The sequence below is a fragment of the Chiloscyllium plagiosum genome, unplaced genomic scaffold, assembly GCF_037043375.1.
Source record: "Chiloscyllium plagiosum isolate Xiang-an unplaced genomic scaffold, Cpla_swu_hap1 HiC_scaffold_1, whole genome shotgun sequence".
Taxonomy (NCBI): Eukaryota; Metazoa; Chordata; class Chondrichthyes; order Orectolobiformes; family Hemiscylliidae; genus Chiloscyllium; species Chiloscyllium plagiosum.
In genome coordinates this window covers 141,565,512-141,580,117 of record NW_028270139.1, presented here as the reverse complement: position 1 = coordinate 141,580,117, position 14,606 = coordinate 141,565,512, and the positions used below count along the sequence as shown (strand labels likewise).

At 45.8% G+C, this 14,606-nt stretch overlaps 1 protein-coding gene across 2 annotated transcripts in view; it reads right to left on the bottom strand.

The window, feature by feature from the left end:
• Positions 1-14,606, bottom strand: part of LOC122557992 (uncharacterized) — a 165,313-nt gene that overhangs the window by 17,290 nt on the left and 133,417 nt on the right. For both annotated transcript variants that reach the window (XR_015758372.1, XM_087991237.1), the window contains exon 3: positions 10,308-10,417. The gene's annotated coding sequence lies outside the window, so the exon portion shown is untranslated. The remainder of the gene's footprint in view (positions 1-10,307; positions 10,418-14,606) is intronic.

Below are 14,606 nucleotides of genomic sequence, written 5' to 3'. Positions count from 1 at the left end.
GTCATGAAGTGTCCTGTGAGTGAGTAGGTGGCACAGAGGTTATTCAGGGTTAGTGGTGGGTGTGGGTGTGGGTGTGTGTGTGGTGGGGGAGGGGGGTTGGTTCGGGGGAGGGATTGAGATAAAATGAGGGAAGATGTTGTTGTAACATAGAGAATAGTGCAGAATGAGCCTTGGTGGGACCTGGGTGCAGTAGCAGAGATATAGTGAGTATGAGATAGCAGAGAGAAAATGGACTGGAAGTTCCTCTGGACAGCTGAGACTGCATTGACCCAGGCAGCGACCTCAGACCAGACCGAAATGGTCTGGTAATGTGGTCTCCTCTGTTAGTTCTGGGGGAAGTGGATATCCCTCTTCTGCACCATCCCATCTTCCAGGTCCCTGGTCACAAAGTGGGTCACTGATTTCCTCTTGTTTAAGGCATATGTCATGAACTCTACCAAGTAGCTTTAGAACATTAACCGTAACACTAAAAGGATACAATGAAAGCATATAAGAAAAGATAAAACACAATACAGCCACAACTGAAAGCATGTGGATCCCATAACAAGATTACTGAAAACATCCTGTTAATTAATAGTGTCTATAAAAGACTAAAGAGCATCTGGATGGATACCAAATCCTCATCATGTGCTGGGAGGTGGATGGTTTATCTGAATTCAAATGTTTTAAACAAATTATGCAGATTTGCATCATAGACCAAGTAGCTGCAAAACTGGTTAAACAAGACATGAACATTCTAATGTAGTCGATAACAAGAGGTTACACAAAGTCAATGCCTTGTGACTATCTGAACACTAGGCCTGCTAAGAAATGGAAGCTGAGAGTATTAATGAGTCAATTTTAGAAATTTGTCACTTAGAATCGATATCCTACAGGTAAGAGCATTAGCAATTGACACATCAGTTTGTCTGTGGATCTTGTATGATGAATGTGAGTTTTCTTAGAGATTGGACTGTTGGACTGGGTAATGAAATTGGTGATTGTCTCAAAGTTTAATCTCAGACCAGCTAAGGTCATCATGAAGTTGAGGTCACCTTCTCAACCTCTCTTGTCTGAGACATGGTGACCCTCAGGTTAAACTCACACAAGCCACCTCTCTTGCAATGAGGAAGCTGCCCTATGATTTGCTCAGACTATGGCAACTTTATCTTTGCTAAAATGTTCCAAAAAGACCTTTGGTAAAATACACAGGTAACAGTATTGATTCATCATTGACTGCTAAAAGATAGCAAAACACATGAAGCCAGTATGGCCGGACAATGGCAATCTGCATGAGAACCAAGAGAACAGCAGATGCTGCAAATCAGAATCAAAAACAGAAGCTGCTGGAAGTGCTCAGCAGGTCTGGCAGCATCTGTGCAGAGAAATCATAGTTAAGGTTTTGGGTCTCAGAACCATTCCGAGGAAGGGTTACTGCACCCGAAATGTTAAATCTAATTTATCTTCACAGATGCTGCCAGACCTGTTGAGCTATTCCAGCAATGTCTGTTTTTGACGCAATCTGCATGAATTAGGTGCAGCTAACAATATTGACATTGTAACTAGGAGACAAAAAGCAAACAAGCTTGTGACAAATGCAGTCTAATGCGCCCACTGCAAATCAGTCCTATGTAAGGGCATGTGGTACAAAAGGACACTGTAACATCAGTGCAATAATTCTGCAAAAAGACACAGCCAGAGCCTGCAGCAAGGAACAATGAAAGAGAAGACCAGTGCAGCTGTACAGTAATAACTGCATAAATATGAACTAATATGCAAAGTTCACAGCAAGACAGAACAAATTAAGAACAGGAAAAATTTACAATCAGCAGATGAAGATGCTTTTCATGTTCCAAATGTGACACATTGTACCAATGAAGGTAGGCACTCAGAAGCTATTGCTGCAATCAACATAATTTCCCAAGTTTGTGGATGCCACAAAAATAGGTGGGAGGGCAAATGATGATAATGACACAAAAGTATGCAAAGGGATAGAGAAAGGTTAAGTAAGTAGGCAAAAAGTTGGCAGATGGAATATAATGTGTGGTTCTGCACTTTGACAGGAAGAATATAAGAGCTGACTATTTAAATGGAGACTTTAGAAAGCTGCAGCGCTGAGGAATTTGTTGTACATGCCATCCAGACTATAAACACTGCTGTACCTGTTGTTCAGGGAGAGACGGCATGGTCAAATCCCACTGTTAGGGTCAGAATCACGCTGTCCCTCCCCAAAGTTTTTGATTTAATAAATTTGACTGACTTGCTTCTACATTTGAGTTTTATTAATTTTGCTACAACAAATTAGTGCTGTGAGCAGGTTCCTGTTCACGGTCCTGGGTAGGGTGACCACCTCCCAGGAGTCCGGGCAGGATATTGGACAAAAGCAGATCAAACTACAGAAGCTGTTGATCTTGTAAGAGTGAATGAGAGAGTGTCTGTTGTGTGGCCTCTGAGCTGAGTCATACTCAGACACCAATGTGATTGTTCCTCCTTGAGATAAAGGCTTAGGTTAAATAAGTGGGATAGGGGGAAATGATCACTCCTTAAAACAGGTACCGTCAGACTCTGATAGGAACGATTCCAGGTTTGACGCGGCCGGTGGGAAAACAGGCAGCAGTCGTGGTTGGTGGGTAAATGTGATCAACCGACAGAGGATCTGTAAGTATAAACCTATCTATGTTTTGGCAGGACAGGGAGATCAATAGAGACCTCTAGGGTCTCTCATTAACCAGTATATGATAGACAGACATTCACTCATTAGACAGATGAGAAAGAGCGGGTGGGATCTGTCCCAGACCCTAGCTCAACAGCGAAATTGGCTCATGGGTGAAAAGAAAGATAAGAAAATAGGTGTTCTTTTGGTCCATCATAGTTCAGACTTTGGAATCCACAAAGAAATAGACCGAGGAAAAACAAATGCTTCAATCCCGACTAAGGGAACTGGAAAAGAAAAGTCAGTTTCTGGAGAATAGTCAGTGGGGATCATTGCCATCTTATAATGCCTGGGAGGGCCTGGTCGCAGCCCCCAAAACCATCGGACAACCCTTCCAAGGATCTTACTTGGGCCCAGTAACTCATAGTGGGGGAGAAGCTAACGCAAATGCAAATTATAAGCCATTTATACCAGGTGAATTGTCGCAGGTTCTAGGTTCTCTGGGTCGCTTACAGCCCTGCAGTAATAACGCAAAGTTTTGGGCTGAATTAGATACCATCTGGGTGGACAACCAATTACATTTAAGGGATATCCACCAACTAGTCCGGGCTGCATGCCCTCCGGGACAAGTGGCGTCTAGCATCTGACATAGCCGATGCTGCACAGCAGTGAAGTCAAGATTATAGGAGAGGCAGATGGACCACCCCTATTAAAGCAGACATAGAGGATCAGCAGGAGCTCTTCAGCAGATTTAAGGATGAAAGCCAGTGTGTACTGGAGAAACTGTCCACCAATTGGCCAAAAATAACACAAAAACCAAACAACAGAAGGGGGAGGGTGCCTCCGAATATGGGGAACAACTCTTTAGGGTCTACTAAGAATGCTCAGGGCTTCCGCAGATGCTCTGACCAGGCATTCATTCAGGCTCTCAATGAAGGGCTGTCTCCCGCACACCAGGCCGTCCTAAAAATGGGGGTCGTTGTTCTCCAAGACTATGATGCCCTGGTAGAATGGGCAACAGGAGGACACAGTAGGAAAGCAGGAAGACCCAGGCGCCATCACAAAGACAAAATCCAGACCCACGTGTCACGGTTGTGGTAAGACGGGCCAATTTGTCCAGCAGACAACGGGAATCCCACACGTGTCTGTCAGTAATGTGGTAAAAGGGGCCACTCTGCAGACACTTGTTTAGATTAGATTACTTACAGTGTGGAAACAGGCCCTTCAGCCCAACACCGACCCACTGAAGAGCAACCCACCCCCCCTACATCAAATACATACAGGCAATTTAGCATGGCCAATTCACCTAACCTGCACATTTTTGGACTGTGGGAGGAAACCGGAGCACCCGGAGGAAACCCACGCAGACACTGGGAGAATGTGCAAACTCCACACAGACAGTTGCCCGAGGTGGGAATTGAACCCAGGTCTCTGGCGCTGTGAGGCAGCAGTGCTAACCACTGTGCCACTGTGCCACCGTGCCGCGATTTCAACCTTTTCTCACAACATTCTTCCCTTGACAAATCTGAGCTCATTCCATACACATACCACCCTCTGCATGAAAAAGTTGCCCTTTAGGTCCCTTTTATATCTTTCCCCTCTCACCCTAAAACTATGCCCTCTAGTTCTAGACTCCCCGACCCCAGGGAAAAGACTTTGTCTATTTATCCTATCCACGCCCCTCATAATTTTGTAAACCTCTATAAGGTCACCCCTCAGCCTCCGATGCTCCAGGGAAAACAGCCCCAGCCTATTCAGCCTCTCCCTATAGCTCAAATCCTCCAACCCTGGCAACACCCTTGTAAATCTTTTCTGAACCCTTTCAAGTTTCACAACATCTTTCCGATAGGACAGAGACCAGAATTGCACACAATATTCCAACAGTGGCCTAACCAATGTCCTGTACAGCTGCAATATGACCTCACAACTCCTGTACTCAATACTCTGAACAATAAAGGAAAGCATACCAAACGCCGCCTTCACTATCCTTTCTACCTGCGACTCCACTTTCAAGGAGCTATGAACCTGCACTCCAAGGTCTCTTTGTTCAGCATCACTCCCTAGGACCTTACCATTAAGTGTATAAGTCCTGCTAAGATTTGCTTTCCTAAAATGCAGCACCTCGCATTTATCTGAATTAAACTCCATCTGCTACTTCTCAGCCCATTGACCCATCTGATCAAGATCCTGTTGTATTCGGAGGTAACCTTCTTCGCTGTCCATTACACATCCAATTTTGGTGTCATCTGCAAACTTACTAACTATACCTTTTGTGCTCGCATCCAAATCATTTAAGTAAATGTTGAAAAGTAGTGGACCTGGCACTGATCCTTGTGGCATTCCACTGGTCACAGGCCTCCAGTCTGAAAAGCAACCTCCACCACCACCTTCTACCTTCTACCTTCGAGCCAGTTCTATATCTAACGGGCGGCACGGTGGCACAGTGGTTAGCACTGTTGCCTCACAGCCCCAGAGACTTGGGTTCAATTCCCGCCTCAGGCGACTGACTGTGTGGAGTTTGCACATTCTCCCCGTGTCTGCGTGGGTTTCCTCCGGGTGCTCCGGTTTCCTCCCACAATCCAAAAAATGTGCAGGTTAGGCGAATTGGCCATGCTAAATTGCCCGTAGTGTTAGGTGAAGGGGTAAATGTAGGGGAATGGATCTGGGTGGGTTACGCTTTGGCGGGTGGGTGTGGACTTGTTGGGCGGAAGGGCCTGTTTCCACACTGTAATCTAATCTCATCAAATGGCTAATTCTCCTTGTATTCCATAAGATCTAACCTTGCTAACCAGTCTCCGATGGGGAACCTTGTCGAACGCTTTACTGAAGTCCATCCACAATCTTAAAGGGCTCTCCCGACCCACAAAATCTTTACTGTACTGGATATCGTGAATGGACTTTGGTCTTCCTTCCCCCATTGTGACTCCCTAGATAAGTTTGCATTTACTGTCAGGGGTAAACGGTATACCTCGACCAGACTGCCCTAGCCATCTTTCACCGTGTAATGAGTGAGGTACTCAGGGAGATTGGAGTTGAGAGTGTGTTGCTGCAAAAGCACAGCAGGTCAGGCAGCATCTGAGGAGCAGGAAAATCGACATTTCGGGCCAGAGCCCTTCATCAGGAATGAGGCTGACTTGCCCCCCGTCAGTACAATACTCCAATATGTCGATGACATCCTCCTGGCTTCTGAATCCAAACCAAAACTTCAGGAGGCACTATACTTAGTTCTGAAGCACTTGTAGGACAGAGGTTTAAAAGCCAGCCCGAAGAAAGCTCAAATTGGGAAAACTGGGACATTTAATTTCCCAAGGCATGAAAGAAATGCCAGCAGACAGGAAGACAGCTATACAACAAATGCCATGGCCCTGACAGTTCGTGGTGTGAGAAAGGTCTTGAGTTTGTTTAATTACTGCAGGAATTTTATCCCTGGGTTTGCCAAAGTTTTCGAGCCCATACAACCATTGGCGAAAGGGGGTAAACCTGCAACGGACTCCGTTGACTGGGGAGCGGAGCAGGGCGGCACGGTGGCACAGTGGTTAGCACTGCTACCTCACAGGCGCCAGAGACCTGGGTTCAATTCCCCCCTCAGGCAACTGTCTGTGTGGAGTTTGCAAATTCTCCCCGTGTCTGCGTGGGTTTGCTCCGGTTTCCTCCCACAGTCAGGTGAATTGGCCACGCTAAATTGCCTGTAGTGTTAGGTGTAGGGGAATGGGTCTGGGTGGGCTACTCTTCAGAGGTTGGTGTGGGCTTGTTGAGCCGAAGGGCCTGCTTCCACACTGTAAGTAATCTAAAAAATGATGATTCCTATACAAAACTGAAAGCAGAGTTAATTTCAGCACTGGGACTGGGATTACCAGATGCTAGTAAAGACTTCCACATTTACTGCATTGAGATGGAGGTTTTTACTTGGCAGTAGTAGCCCAGCTCCATGGCAATAAGCAGCGACCTATAGGGTACTACTCTATTGCTGAGGGTCCCATAGTGAACGGCTTGTCCAGATGTATAGCTGCTTTAGACTGTGAGGGTCAGTGAGCCTATTGCGATGACAGGGAATATAGTCTTGGATACCAAACACACCCTCATAGAAATGTTAAATACGGGAACATTGCGCACAATTTCTAACAATGAGAAGAGCGAAATAGAAGGCTGTTCTTTTGCCACCAACCAAAGCCATTACCATTGTACGAGATACCTGGGAAAACCCAGCAGAAGGGATTTTAGGCAATGGTCAACCACCTGTATGTGGGAATGTGGACAATGAAATAGAGGAAAGTAGGATAAAGGATGTACCCATTGCAGCACCAGATGAGACCTTGTTTGTGAATGGCTCACGGAAATATGTTGACCATTCGCCACAAAGGGGATGGACAGTAGTGAATGTGGAACTACGAGTTGTCCAAGTGGGGAGAATAGAGGGAGGCCTGTCAGCCAGGTAGTGGAGTTAGTGGCCCTCACCCAGGCCTTCATGGAGGCAACAGGGAAGAGGGTTAGCATTTACACTGATAGTAGATATGTTCGCGATTGTCCACGATTACATGACCGCTTGGGGAGGTGGGGTTTTGTCACCACATGTGGCACCCCTGTCAAGCACGGGCAGATAATAAAGACCTTACTGGAGGCCAGTGAGCATCCATCGGAGGCTGCAGTGTTGAAGGTCAAGGCCCACCAGAGGAAACCAGATAAACAGAATCGTGAGTGACAAAGTTGCTCAAGCAGCCCTAGAGACAGAAGACATCCATCCTTTGTCTGCCACTTTTGCTGAGGCTGGCCCCACCATAAGCATTATCCAACTGCACCTGAGGGTGAATGCGTCAGGTGGAAGGTGCAGGGGGGCACACCAGACGAGAAAGGTGTCTGGAGACTGAATGACAAGGGTTTATGCCCGAAACGTTGATTCTCCTGCTCCTTGGATGCTGCCTGACCTGCTGCGCTTTTCCAGCAATACATTTTTCAGCTCTGATCTCCAGCATCTGCAGTCCTCACTTTCCCCATGTGCATCCAACATACTCTTATACAATTACACCATGGCATTTCCCACGTGGGGTGTAATGCTATGAGAACCAGCATTTGGAAGGAATGGTGGTGGAAGGGCATGAGCAGAGATATAGCTCGATTCTGTCACCATTCTGTGACGTGCGCCCAGCACAACCCAGGCAGGCCCATTACAATTAGAATGGGGCACCAAAAGGGGTCCTGGGAGCATTTACAGATAGAGTTTATGGGACCTCTTCTCAAATCCCACAGGAAGACGTATTGCCTTGTGATTATTGACCAATTCACTAGGTGGGTCCAGGCCTACCTTACCTGGAACTGCTCAGCTAACACTGTTGCAAGGATTTTAGCTGAGTAGGTGATTCCAAGGTGGGGCGGGGAAACGGGGGTTGCTGTCCCAGATCGACTCTGACCAGGGGACCCATTTTACTGGAAGATTTATAAAAACCATATGTCAGCTGATGGGCATTAAACAGAAATCTCACAAACTCTACCATTCACAAAGTTCTGGCATGGTGGAGCAAATGAACAGAACTCTTAAACCCGCCCTTGCTAAGGCCACGCAGACCTCTGACAAAAGTTGGACTGAGGTCCTACCTGCTATACCCATGCAACTCCGCTTCACCACAACCCGGTCAATTGGTCGACCCCTTATGAGTTGATGTCAGGTAGGGCAATGCAACTGCCCGAGACCATCACCATGTTGGCATTCTCCGTGATAGACTACGTCGCTATGTGCTTGAACTGAGCGCCTATCTGAAGGAGATGCAGAAAACAGTCAGGGAGAAACGGGGGGGGGGGTGGGGGCGGGATGAACAGAAACAATTAGAGGATTGTCTGGAGGTCAATCAGCGGATGGTAAGGTTATGGTTAAGACTCCACCCACTAAACCTGGCTTCTCCCCTAAGTGGAATGGTCCCTATTAGGTTATCATTAGCGGTGGCAAATGTGCCTGTATTGACACATAAGGGAAGGGGGTCTGGAAATACTGGTCACAACTGAAGAAATATACAGACACTGGTTTGTATATTTGTATATAATCCTCACCCTCTGCTTTCTTTACAGACTGGCTCCTCACGCAGCCTACTGATGTCATTTGTGTGTGAACAGTTGTTGTAAACAGACCAAGAGCGTGGGCTGTTGAGCGCAGGCGATATAGTCTTTGGACTATTTTAAAACTCTGGGATATTTCTGTGTATTTTTGCCTTTGCTTTTTGTCTAGTTGCCACTGGGGGGGGGGGGGGGGGGAGAGCAGCAAAGGAATTGTGCCTACTTCGGTTCACTGGAGTAGGCACAGGTTACAAGTTAATACTTACCTATACATGTCCTATATGCACGCGCAGCAAAATAATATCTCTAAATGGTGGGTCTGTGCTCGAAATCCCTGCACACTCTAGTGGGGGGATTCCCCTGAGACCCATTCCATTTAATAAATCAGAAATGGTAGAATGGTGGTTGGACCAGGACCTATCCTCACAATTATCCATTGGGGGGGGTGATGGGGTAGGTCTGACAGAGAATCTCACGAATCATTCATGCGAGGCCCTGACCAGACCATTTATGTTGCCAATAATAAGGTTACCTGGAAGACCGCAGATTATAATATACAAAACTATAAAAGTTGGGGTTCCAGTCTCACTACAATGTTTCGCATACACCCCTGGCTCTGTTCCTCACGAACATCACAGGTGAAGGGATGCCCACGGGGATTATTTGTTATAAATGTCAGGGTGGAATGCCGGAACCAGCAAATGTTCCCATTCCCTGCTCCTTACCCGTCTGGACACTGATCGTTTCTGTCTGGAAGTATTCTGAGCCTTAACGTTGTCAACGTGACTACAGGTAAAATGTTTAAAACCATTTGGACTGCAATTCAGACTGATTACCCGAGGATTTACAATGGGACTTATTTTGTCTGTGGTCTCAAGGCTTTGCCTATATGGTGCCTTTTGTTTTCCATTACAGTTCCCTCTGCCTTTATCCCAACCTACATCTACTTCAATCCAAATGGTCCATCACTGAGATTGTGCGATTCTTTATGATCGCCTTCCATGCCTATGGGATTACTAAGGCTGCTAGGGAACTGATCAATATGGCCTCAACCTTGGAAAGGCTGGCCAATGAGACTGCAGCTGTTAGCACAGCCATCTCCGAGGTGTCGGCTGAGGTCATGGCCACTCGTACTGTCGAGTTGCAGAACCATTTGGCCCTTGACTATTTCTTAGCGGCACAAGGTGGCACCTGTGCTGTTATTGGCCCCGAGTGCTGCACGTACATTCTGGATGCCTCAGACAACATAACTAATCGAGCGGGTCACATCCGCTTGGAGGCTGATAAGATCCAGCAGGAAGGGAAACAGGTCCATGATTATAATCCCCTGGGGTGGCTAAGATGGCTACAAGGCGGATATTGAGGTTCATACTTTTTGCATGTCTTCATCATGTTCAGTGTTATTGTCATCGCTTGTTGTGTTCTTATGGCTGCCCTTAACTCATGTTTTAAAGTTTTGACAGCGAGAATTATGCCGAGTGCTAGCCTCCACTTTGAGTCACCTGGGGGTCACCCCCCTTTCTGGCCCCACTGATGATTCCTGGATGTAGACGGTCTGTTTGTCACACTCCCATATGTCTCAGATCACAAGGGGGAACTGGAGACAGAAATTAACTAAAGAAGAAATACTTACAGAACACAATAGCGTGGTATGCTGCTCCCGGAAACAGCGATCTCTGCGTGCACATGCACAGGACACAAGAAACCGTCTTCCGTCATCTGGACTATTAAAAACTGCTGTACCTGTTGTTTGGGAACAGATGATGTGGTCAAGTCCTGCAGTTAAGGTCAGAATCACACTGTCCCTCCCAAAGCTTTTGATTTAATAAATTTGATTGACTTGCTTCGAAATTTGAGTTTTACTAATTTTACTACGACGCAAAGTTTATGGGGAAAAGGAATAAAGAACAGATTGAGGATTATCAAATTAGCCATAATTTAACTGAATGGTGGAACAGACATTATGCTGAATGGCCTGCTTCCATAATGTATGGATCCTATGATTTTAATTTGATGCACATTGTTAACAAATGATTCCTAGTAAAAGTAAAAGGGGACAAGTAACAGGATAGGTTAGAGTCAGCATGGATTTATGAAGGGGAAATCATGCTTGATGAATCTTCTGGAATTTTTTGAGAATGTAATTCTGAAGATGGATGAGGGAGATCCAGTAGATGTAGTGTACCTGGATTTTCAGAAAGCTTTTGATAAAGTCCCACATAGGAGGTTAGTGAGCAAAATTAGGGCACATGGTATTGGGGGCAAAGTACTAACTTGGATTGAAAGTTGGTTGGCTGACAGGAAACAAAGAGTAGTGATAAACGGCTCCATTTCGGAATGGCAGGCAGTGACCAGTGGGGTACCGTAGGCAGAGTGCAGGGACCGCAGCTTTTTACAATATATATTAATGATATAGAAGACGGTATTAGCAATAACATTAGCAAATTTGCTGAGGATACTAAGCTGGGTGGTAGGGTGAAATGTGAGGAGGATGTTAGGAGATTACAGGGTGACCTGGACAGGTTGGGTGAGTGGTCAGATGCATGGCAAATGCAGTTTAATGTGAATAAATGTATGGTTATCCACTTTGGTGGCAAGAACAGGAAGGCAGATTACTACCTAAATGGAATCAATTTAGGTAAAGGGGCAGTACAAAGAGATCTGGGTGTTCTTGTACACCAGTCAATGAAGGTAAGCATGCAGGTACAGCAGGTAGTAAAGAAGGCTAATAGCATGCTGGCCTTCATAACAAGAGGGATTGAGTATAGAAGCAAAGAGGTTCTTCTGCAGCTGTGCAGGGCCCTGCTGAGACCACACCTGGAGTACAGTGTGCAGTTCTGGTCTCCAAATTTGAGGAAAGACATTCTGGTTATTGAGGGAGTGCAGTGTAGGTTCACGAGGTCAATTCCTGGAATGGCGGGACTACCTTACGCTGAACAACTGGAGCGACTGGGCTTGTATACCCTTGAGTTTAGAAGACTGAGGGGATCTGATTGAGACATATAAGATTATTAAAGGATTGGACACTCTGGAGGCAGGAAACATGTTTCCGCTGATGGGTGAGTGTCAAACCAGGGGACACAGCTTAAAAATACATGGTAGACCATTTAGGACAGAGATGAGGAGAAACTTCTTCACCCAGAGAGTGGTGGCTGTGTAGAATACTCTGCCCCAGGGGACAGTGGAGGCCCAGTCTCTGGATTCACTTAAGAAAGAGTTGGATAGAGCTCTCAAGGATAGTGGAATCAAGGGTTATGGAGATAAGGCAGGAACAGGATACTGATTAAGGACGATCAGCCATGATCATATTGAATGGTGGTGCAGGCTTGAAGGGCAGAATGGCCTACTCCTGCACCTATTGTCTATTGTCTATTGTCTATTTTGATTCTGCTACAAACCCGGTACCAAAACGCTGGGAATACAGGGAACAAAGAAATGGCAGAAGAATTGAATTGGTACTTCAGATCTGTGTTCACTGGGGAAGACACAAGCAATCTCCCTGAGGTAACAGTGGCTGAAGGACCTGAACTGAAGGGAATTTATATTTGCCAGGAATTGGTGTTGGAGAGACTGTTAGGTCTGAAGGTTGATAAGTCCCCGGGGCCTGATGGTCTACGTCCCAGGGTCCTGAAGGAGGTGGCTTGAGAAATCGTGGATGTGTTGGTGATTATTTTCCAGAGTTTGATAGATTCGGGATCAGTTCCTGCGGATTGGAGGGTGGCTAATGTTGTACCACTTTTTAAGAAAGGTGGGAGAGAGAAAGCAGGAAATTATTGACCAGTTAGTTTGACCTCAGTGGTAGGAAAGATGCTGCAGTCTATTATAAAGGATGAAATTACGACACATCTGGATAGTAGTAACAGGATAGGTCAGAGTCAGCATGGATTTATGAAGGGGAAATCATGCTTGACTAATCTTCTGGAATTTTTTGAGGATGTAACTCTGAAGATGGACGAGGGAGATCCAAAATACCAAACCTTAGAAATGCTGAGCAGGTGGCCCAACTCATACATGGATGCAGATATACCAACTAATGTACAAGTCAATAGCATGAATATTGAGATGGAAGATGTGTTCAAGGTTACTCCAGTCCATGCTGGTTAACATAAAATGTGACCAAATTCACTCAGAAACTGCTAATGATCCAGACCTAAAGGCACTGAGGAAGGTGACCTCATTTAAGGATGGCCTGAAAAGGTAAAGAGTTGCCAGACATTCTCAAATACTTTTGACCTTTATAGAAATGAGCTTAGCATCTTAAGTGGTATTATCTTCAAAGGAAGATAAGTTTTTTTTTCTGAAGGTCTCTGCCAAGAATATCATCACAACTACACTAAGGATTTGTGGGCGCAGAACAAATGAGATGATCGCACGTGGTACAGTCAGCGACCGCAGATCAAATGTGACAATGATCTATCAGTGAGAATGTTTATCAGAGTCACCAGCCACAGAAAAATAGAGAACCTCTTCACCATCATGGCTCAGTGATTAGCACTGCTGCCTCATAGTGCCAGGGAGCCGGATTCGATTCCAAATCTGTCTGTATGGAGTTTGCACATTAACCTCATGTGGGAAACGTATGGGTTTTCTCCAGGTGTTTCAGTTTCCTCCCACAGTCCGTGGATGTGCAGATTTAGTGGATTGACCATACTGAATTGTCCACAGTATCCAGGGATGTGCAAGTTAGGTGGATTAGCGATGGGAATGCAAGGTTACAGGGATAGGATAGGGGTCTGGGTGGAATGCTCTTTGAAGGGTTGGTGTGGACTTAATGGGCCAAACGGCTTGCTTTCATACTGTTGGGACTCTAATTCAGATTCAAAAGTACCACTAATCTCTTTACCATAAATGTGGACTGTAACCTCGTGTTGGGGATGGAATAAATTATGCAGTGGGTGGCTCGCTCATGGCAGTCCACTTTGGAGGAACAATGAATCATGCCACATAAAACTTGATTCGAATAGATTCCCTACAGAATGCAAACAGGCCCTTCGGCCCAACAAATCCACACTGACCCTCCGAAGAGTAACCCACACAGACACATTGCCCTACATTTGCCCCTAACTAATGCAGCTAACACAATGGGCAATTTAGCATAGCCAATTCACCTGACCTGCACATTGTTGGATTGTGGGAGGAAACTGGAGCACCTGGAGGAAACCCACGCAGACACAGGGTGAATGTGCAAACTCCACACGGACAGTCGCCCAAGGTGGGAATCAAAACTGGGTCCCTGGCGCTGTGAGGCAGCAGTGCTAACCACTGAGCCACCATGCCTCCCCAGAGTTATTGGCTGTTTATTCGTGAGCTCACGGGGAGAGATATGTCGACCTAATGGTCAGATGTCACTCCGACGAGATATAGAAAGTTGCATGATTGAATAGGTTTCTATCAGCTAACAATTAGCAAACGGTTAATTTCAGTACAATGAGTAAGTAGGCAGTTTGCCCAGTCACTAGCCCCAATCACGTAGTGTCTGGGCAGTGCTAGTAGCTGATAAGCAAGTGTTGGTTTACATTAGATTCCTGTAAAAGAAGAACATTCCCATGCTGGGAAAGAGTTTCACTGTCATATGTTAGTATAACTGCAATGTCAACCACCTCACCGAGCCTGGGAATGCACACGCTTAGGAAGCAGACACTAACATGAGATTTAAAATGGTTTTCAGGTTTTTAATATGTAACAAGATGGCTGCTTTGGTTATAAAAGATTTCCCACACCTAGCCACCAATTATTTCTCCAAATTTACAATTGTCGGACAAGTATAAGTAAGTATAAATCTGTAAGGTTTTCCTCTGGTACCACCACCTTCTCTGGCAGTTTGTTCCATACGTGCACCACAGTCTCGTGAAAATTGGGCCCTTGAAGACAGAAACAGGGGAATATATTACAGGGAACAAAGAAATGGCAGAAGAATTGAATTGGTACTTCA